Source organism: Otolemur garnettii, unplaced genomic scaffold (assembly GCF_000181295.1).
Source record: "Otolemur garnettii isolate 467f Iridium unplaced genomic scaffold, OtoGar3 scaffold00001, whole genome shotgun sequence".
Taxonomy (NCBI): Eukaryota; Metazoa; Chordata; class Mammalia; order Primates; family Galagidae; genus Otolemur; species Otolemur garnettii.
Genome location: NW_003852396.1, coordinates 978,638 through 987,028, shown reverse-complemented (window position 1 = coordinate 987,028; position 8,391 = coordinate 978,638). Strand labels below are relative to the sequence as shown.

The window sequence follows — 8,391 nt, the reverse complement described above, 5'->3', positions numbered from 1 at the left end:
TCGCTGTGCTGGGCTCAGAGTCCTGAGATCAGAGATTTCTGAAGGGATCCTGAGGTGCTGTGTTGAGGTGTCGCTGTGCTGGGCTCAGAGTCCTCTGCCCTCTCATCCTCAGTCCCATCTCCCATGGACGTGCTCATTTTGACCAGAATAGTTTAGCTTTTACTTGTTTTACTTATTTAAATTTCCAGATAAGATCTTTGATATTGAAAAATGCTGATCTTTCTCTGGAGGGTAATAAAGATCATGTGTAAGATAGTTTTGTCTTTGGACAGATGGGTTTTCAGACTTGCCGCCGCTTTGTCAGGACTGAGCCCTCATTCTTAGTTTGAGAAATGTAAGTGATAGACCTAGAAATAAATTGTTACACATTTAACTCTGTCCAGGGTCACGTGTACCTTAGAATCTTGGGATTTTCCAAACTGAGTGCCAACATGCAGCACTTTAAAGACTGTTCCACAGCTCACCTCCCCTTTGTTTCTGTGACGGATACAAAATGTTTCTGTCTCTATCGGGTGTCGTGATGATTCGATCACTTGTGCCCCCCTCTTTTATCCTATGGATTGGTTAAGTTAAAAATGCAGAGTTCTGGCATAGCATTTAAAAATAATTTAAAACTACAAATTTATTTATAGTGGTTTTTCTATTTTGGGCATCTTGTAAATATTCCGACAAAAAGTCTTTTGTGTCCCAAATGCTTTATACACACTGCCGGCTTTTACTATTTTTTTAAATAAAATTTTCAACAGCATGACTAATAGAGCATGAACAGTGCTTAGGACACTGTAGTCCATTGTGTAAGTATTGAGAACAAAATTTGCATTCCTAGAAAAGCTTATTCACAATTGAATATAGAAGGCCTTCTTCAGTGTTCTTGGGCGAACATACTATGTATGTGCTCAGGGCATTGCTTACAAGAAAATACTTTTTAAAAAGAAACTTTTCTTTCCATGGAATACTGAAGAAAAACTGAATTGGCTGTAAGAGTGAAGCATTTTAAATAAGGCAAGTGGTTTAGATCTTACAGTAATGACTGTGGTTAGTAGTGACTAGAAATATGAGACTTGAACACTCTCCTAAATCCTCTGGAGGCTTTTGTTACTCGAGTGTGTCAGAAGATGGGTAACTTGTTTCCAAGTTTCCAAGTTGTTTTAAATTAAGAGTGTGTATTGTTGGTATGTTTATCTGCATCTCTAATTTTTAGAAATACTTTTGTATTTTTTAACAAATGTTTTGGGCCAGGTGCCGTGGCTCACGCCTATGAACTTAGCACTGTGAGAAGCTGAGGTGAGTGGATAGCTGAGCTCACAGGTTTGAGACCAACCTGAGCAAAAAGCAAGACCCTGTCTCTACTAAAAATAGAAAAACTGAGGCCAGAGGATCATTTAAGCCCAAGAGTTGGAATGCTATGAGCTATGAGGCCGCAGCATTCTACCCAGGGCAACAGCTTGAGACTCAGTCTCAAAAAAAAAAAAAAAAAAAAGTTGTCAAAAATTAGAAGAGGAATATAGACATATTTAAGGCATCTGTAAGTACATGGATTTTATTTTCTATTCATTATTGTGAAGTACCTCCAAGTATTGGTGTGATTGAAAAAAATAAAATAATGATTACATTAACAGTCCAGCAAACCAGTGGAACAGGAAAGGGTCAGTACTTTGCTAACGGTTACATTGACAATGTTGGCAGTGACATTGGGTTGTGATTGGAGTTTCATTTCCGTCTATGGCTTGGATATATCAGAAGTTAGGTAGGGTGTATTTGTGTGTGTATTATGCGATTCAAGAATTAACTAAAACTTTAGTTTTAAAAGTTTGTATGTTCAGTTTTACTAGTACACATGAAGATATTTTACAGTATAGAGCTATGTGAAAAGCACTTCTAGGACAAGCGCTTTGCTTCATTTTAATTTAATTAATGGATTCCTTCTTTTTTTTTTTTTTTTGAGACAGAGCCTCAAGCTGTCCCCCTGGGTAGAGTGCTGTGGCATCACAGCTCACAGCAACCTCCAACTCCTGGGCTCAAGCAAGTCTCCTGCCTGAGCCTCCCAAGTAGCTGGGACCACAGGCGCCCGCCACAACGCCCGGCTATTTTTTAGTTGCAGCCATCATTGTTGTTTGGCAGGCCCAGGCTGGATTTGAGCCCACCACCTTAGGTGTATGTGGCTGGCGCCTTAGCCACTTGAGCCACAGGCGCCAAGCCTGGATTCCTTCTTAAAAGTAGCCCCTTATTTCTGATTTCACCCTGTTTTCCCTTCTGAAGAAGGTGAACACATCTGCCAGTCAGTGCTTTCTGTGGATCCTGCCTTGAATGAACTTATTCATTATTTATGAATGAATGCCTGAATTTTTATTTGCGAAGTGGAGAGTGGTTTATCTTAGTTACTGATACCGTTTTGAAAAGTGTATGTAGAGTAATCCCTGCTCCCTACCGTGGATGAGTCCAGATGAATTAGTGTAATTCTGTTCACCAACTTGCTACACTTTGACGTAGAACTTCTGAGACCAGAAGGGTAGAGCATTGCTCTCCAGAGTAGTGTAGCAAAGGAAAAAAGACATTTTGTTATAATAACAGCAGATTAGTGTGTGGGAATGACTCAGAGTCAGATGATGAGATTTCTGTTTTGATCTTTTGGTAGAAAGAAAACTGCCAGTCTGGCTGGGATAGTGGTGGGCTGTGCTGGCCACGCCCCTTACTGCTGACCTGAGGGCTTTCCCTTCATAAATGTGTATTTATTCTTTCATAAATGCGTGTATTCCTTTGGTATTTTGTAGGACCAGAATTTAATAATTAAATAATATTGACTTGATCCTTTTTTTAGGAATCAAGAATAATATAATTTAGGATAGAATGAATGGATCAGAGAGAGGGGAATTTTAGTGAGAATGATTTCCCATTTAGAAAGGCCATGGCTCTCTGAATTTGGGTAAATACATTTGTGTTATGTAAATTGTTTGCATTGTCAAAGAATATTTAACTGCTTTTTCCAAGGATCGATAATCAGAATTAGCATATTAGAATATAATTGCAGTTCTCTTCTAAGGTATATTTTTGAGCGTCTGGGGAGGAGGAATCTCTAAATGATTAAGTATAAAAAGTAATTGGTATTTTTAACAAGAGTATTCCAGAGTGCTGGTTAAATTCTGCTTACTTTTGTAGTTTTTGAGAAAATATTTTTTCTTTAACAGCTTCATTAATTTCTAAGGGGTATGTTTTGTTTATAAATTTTTTTGAGGTACATACTTATCTGAATAAATATGTTAGTGCTTTTAAAAGGAGGAATTATGTTTTGCCTACCCTTGAGGTATTATGATTGTTTTTGTTACAAAGTATTCTTTTTTTTTTTTTTTTTTTGAGACAGAGCCTCCAGCTGTCCCCCTGGGTAGAGTGTCGTGGCATTACAGCTCACAGCAACCTCCAACTCCTGGGCTCTAGCGAGTCTCCTGCCTCCGCCTCCCAAGTAGCTGGGACCACAGGCGCCCGCCACAACGCCCGGCTATTTTTTGGTTGCAGCCGTCATTGTTGTTTGGCGGGTCCAGGCTGGGGATTTGAACCCACCACCTTAGGTGTACGTGGCTGGCGCCTTAGCCTGTTGAGCTATAGGCGCCGAGCCACAAAGTATTCTTAATTACCCATTGTTCTGAATTTTATTAATTACTTGTAGGTCATCCATTGCCTGAGAGTTTTCTATTTATTTATGGAGTAGACATTTGAGCCTTGTGGGTGGGTCTTTTTTATTGTCATTGTTTTGTTTCTCCATAAAAGATACAAAGAAATAGAGGGGACTCATGGTTGTAATTTAATTTTATTTCTTGACCCATTATTGATCAGCAATTTTATGCAGAAACTATCCCATGTCACCAGCTATTATTCTGTAATTGAATATGAAAGTGAAACTATCTAAATAAACTTAAGTGCACTTTATTTATACAAAATGAATTGAAATGAAACTTTGTGTCTTCTAATTTTATAAAGTGTGCCATCACTAGATGTAGCATTTTAATTATCACAAAAATGAAAAAATGAAAGGATTTTTTGTTTGTTTGTTTGTTTGAGACAGAGCCTCAAGCTATCCCCCTGAGTAGAGTGCTGTGGCATCACAGCTCACGGCAACCTCCAACTCCTGGGCTCAAGCAAGTCTCCTGCCTCAGCCTCCCAAGTAGCTGAGACCACAGGCGCCTGCTATAACGCCCGGCTATTTTTTGGTTGCAGCCATCGTTGTTTTTGGCAGGCCAGGGCTGGATTCGAACCCACCACCTTAGGTATATGTGGCTGGTGCCTTAGCCACTTGAGCCATAGGCACTGAGCCCAAATGAAAGGATTTGCTGGTGTTTCAAGCAAAGGGTCCATTGACCAATAATTTCTCCAATGTGATTTTTTTTGTATGTCCCATCAATATCAAACCAAGAAACTTCTTTATATCATTAGTGGTGACTTCGTTCATGGTAAAGTTTTAGTGGACTGTTTATAAAATTGTTCTATTATGCAGTGGTATAAACTGGTTTGAGAAGCAACTAAATAAAAAAAACTCATCATCAAAATGTAAATTCATCATTTCACTGATATTCTGTGCATCACTAATTTCAGCAGTTAGGCTCCAAATATTTGTATAATGCTCTAAGGTTGGTGTAATATCATTTTCAGTCCAGTCATGTTCAGAATCACTTTCACTATCAGATTCCATTCCATTTCTCCTTTACTGTTGTGGTGGTCCAACATCAGATTTCCAACTGTCTTCCTCTAAAGTGTCTTTTTTTTTTTTTTTTTTCTGAGACAAAGGCTCGGTAGACTGCTGTGGTGTCACAGCTCGTGGCAACCTCAAACTCTTGCCTCAGCCTTGCAACATAGCTGAGACTACAGGTGCCCACCACAATGCCTGGGTACTTTTTTTTTTTTTTGAGACAGTTTCACTTTCTCGCCTTCAATAAAGAGCTGTGGCGTCACAGCTCACAGCAACCTCCAACTCCTGGGCTTAGGTGATTCTCTTGCTTCAGCCTCCTGAGTAGCTGGGACTACAGGCGCTGGCCACAACACCCAGCTATTTTTTTTGTTGAAGGTTGGCCTGGGCTAGGTTCAAACCTGCCACCCTCAATATATGGGGTGGTGCCCTACCCACTGAGCTGCGAGTGCCACCCACACCTGGCTATTTTTTAGAGACAGGGTTTTGCTCTTGTTCAGGCTGGTCTTGAACTGGTGAGCTCAGGCGATCCACTTACCTCAGCCTCTCATGTGCTGGGATTACAGGTGTGAGCCACCTGCCCAGGCCTCATTAAGGGGTTTTGATTGGAGGGGTGGCCATGATTAAACATTTCAAAAGGATAACCTTGGCTACTGTGTTAAGAACAGATTGAGATTCAGCAGCAAGGAAACTAGTTTATAGGAAATTAGAATCATCCAGACAATAATGGTACCAGAAGTGGTTGATAGAAGTGGTTGGATACTGGACATGTTTTGAAAGTATAGCCAACAGAATTTCCTGACTGATTGTGGATAAAATTAAAAGAACAGTAAGAAATGAATACAAAGTTTTTGGCCCAGGAAAGTAGAGGGATGAAATTACTATTTACGAAGATATGGAAGACTGTTAGAAATGCAGGCGTTTGGTTTGGTATATGAGATGTGCATCTAAAGGTGTTAATTAGGTTACTGGAATCTGGGATTCAAGACAGAACTCTGGAACAGAGCTATAGACTTGGCTTCATCCATTTAGAGGCGTCAGACTGTGGGACTGGATGAGGACTTAAGGCGGGAGGATGTACATGGAGAAGATAAGAGGTTCAGGGACTGAGATCGCAGAGAGGTTAGGGCAGTGAGAGGGAAACATTTCTTGCTTTTTAAATTTTTTTGAGACAGTCTCACTGTGTTGCCTTCAGTGGAGTGCTGTGGTGTCATAGCTCACAGCAACCTCAAACTCCTGGGCTTAAGTGATTTTCTTGCCTCGGCTTTCCAGTAGCTGGGACTGTAGGTGCCCATCACAATGCCTGGCTATTTTTGTTGTTGTTGTTGTGGTTGTCATTGTTTAGCAGGTCCAGGCTGGGTTTGAACCCTCCAGCCCTGGTGTTTGTGGCCAGCGCTCTAACAACTGAGCTATGGGTGCTGAGCCTACATTTTTTATTTTTAATTTTTTTTTTTTTTGAGACAGAGTCTCTCTATGTCGCCCTCAGTAGAGTGCTGTGGTGTCACAGCTCACAGCAACCTCAAACTCTTGGGTTTTAGCAGTTCTCTTGCCGCAGCCTCTCTGGCTGGGAGGCTGGGACTATAGGTGCCGGCCATGACTCCCGGCTAGAGAAAGAACCATTTCAAGAGACTTGAGGAGAGTGGCGAGTGAAGTAGAAGGCGGCCGTGAGAGGGTTGTGCTCTGGAAGCGGAGTGCAGGAATGACGTCACGGAGGAAGAAGTCGTCAGCTGTGTTCAAGCTGCCTTTTGGGGAGTAAGTGTTACAGTTGGTTTAGCAAAGTGGAGATGATTGTTGACTTTGACAAGAGCGTTTTTGTTGGTTTGGTGGAAGCAAAGGCCTGACTAAGTAAGTGTTGTAAAGAGAATGAGAGGGAGGAGTTAGAAGTGCTGTGTGTAGACGTCTCTGTCAGTGTGTTCTGCTGTGAAGACACTAAGAGAAAAGAAATGGGTTTGGGAGAGAAATAATAACTTGTTTCTGTGCTGGTTAGAATGTTTGAGTGGAGTGGGAAAATGTTATGATGTAATATCTGGAGGGAGGAATTGCTGGAGAGATTTTCTTGAGTAGACAAAAGGAGAAAGAGTTAGTGGAGGGCTTCATGTGGGGGGATGGGTGATTTCTCTATCACAGGGGTGTCTAGCCTGCAGCCCATGGACCACATGCAGATTATTTGATAGAGTTAGTGGAGGGGCTTCATGTGGGGGGATGGGTGATTTCTCTACCATAGGGGTGTCCAGCCTGCGGCCCATGGAGATTATTTGAGACCCATTCTGCTCACTTGCGGTGTTGGATATCACGGAAGGTCTACACGGACCTCTTCTTTGCTCATCAGCTTTCATTAGTGTTTGTGTATTTCATATGTAGCCTACAACGACCGTTATTTTTCCAGTGTATGGCAGAAAAGTAAAAATCGTGGATGCCTCTGCATTTATAGTAAGAGAAAGTAAGAGTCTGTGTGCACAGAAGCACACAGGCTGGAGTTTGGGAGCTTGTAGAGCAGTGGTTCTCAACCTTCCTAATGCCACAGCCCTTTAACACAGTTCCTGTGGGGCGCGACCCCCAGGCTGAGAACCGCTATTGTAGAAAGTCTGATTTGAGTGCATCTATATTTTTCACTGAAATAGGAAGCTGGATCATCAATGGAAATTTAGGATGGAGAGGGGAAGAAAGGGGAAGAAAGGGAAGATATGAATAGTTCTCTGGAGAACAGGAATGTATGAGCTGAGAAAATGTAGAGTAATATCGAGGCTGCATGAAAGGCTTAGTTGAGGGATGTCGTCATGAATTCAAAGTGAGCCCAGGCGTGTGGTTGTGTGCTTTAGCTGGGGTTATTCACCTGTGTGGATGAGATCTGGACGAGGGAGAAAACTGGCTTTAACCAGGCGGCTTTGCGTATTGCCAGGTGCCAAGTTCTATGAGGCAAGTAGGGGCAAGAGAGTGATTGTACTAACAGGCCACGAATTCAGTGACGAAGGGAGTGAGGATGTGAAGTAGGGAGAGGCGGTGTAGCAGGACACTGGAGCACGAGCGGACGGACGCCAGTGGTCAGACAGAATGTTTAGAACATAAATTACAGTTAACTGGTTATGCCAGTGTTTAGGGTGTGATCACAGAGTGGAATGGCTGAGGGACAGTGGAAGACAAGATCACTGCAGAAGGGGAGGTCAAGGAACTGAGAGGCCGTACCTTCAAAGAAATCAGTATGTATTATGGTAATTGATAGTGTTAGAGAGAATGATTTGTGTGCCTGAAGCTAAATCCTTAAGGAATGAGGAAGAGAGACTTAGAAGTTGGTCTGGTCGGTAACTTCAGCAAGGATTGGCAAGTACGTGGGATAATCTGAGGCACGAGATTGAATGGTTGGGAAGTTCAGAGATGGAGAGGAAGGACAATTTGACAATGGCAGTGAGGAATAGAGTCTAGTTTCTAGGCTCAGTAGTGAGAGAGGAGCATAGGGGAGAAAATGGATGGGCTTGTTTTTCATTTGAGAGGGCTGTTGGGGAACAGTGACCTCAGGGAAAAGCCAGGCTTTAGTAAGCATGTAAAGAGACCTGTACACCTAAGGTGGCGGGTTTGAATCCCCAGCCCGGACCCGCCAAACAACAATGACGGCTGCAAAATAGCTGGGCGTTGTGGCGGGCGCCTGTGGTCCCAGCTACTTGGGAGGCAGAGGCAAGAGACTCGCTTGAGCCCAGGAGTTGGAGGTTGCTATGAGCTGT

At 42.4% G+C, this 8,391-nt stretch overlaps 1 protein-coding gene across 4 annotated transcripts in view; it reads left to right on the top strand.

Moving 5' to 3' along the window:
* Nucleotides 1–8,391, top strand: part of MTMR2 (myotubularin related protein 2) — a 109,253-nt gene that overhangs the window by 16,021 nt on the left and 84,841 nt on the right. The gene's annotated exons all lie outside the window — the stretch shown is intronic.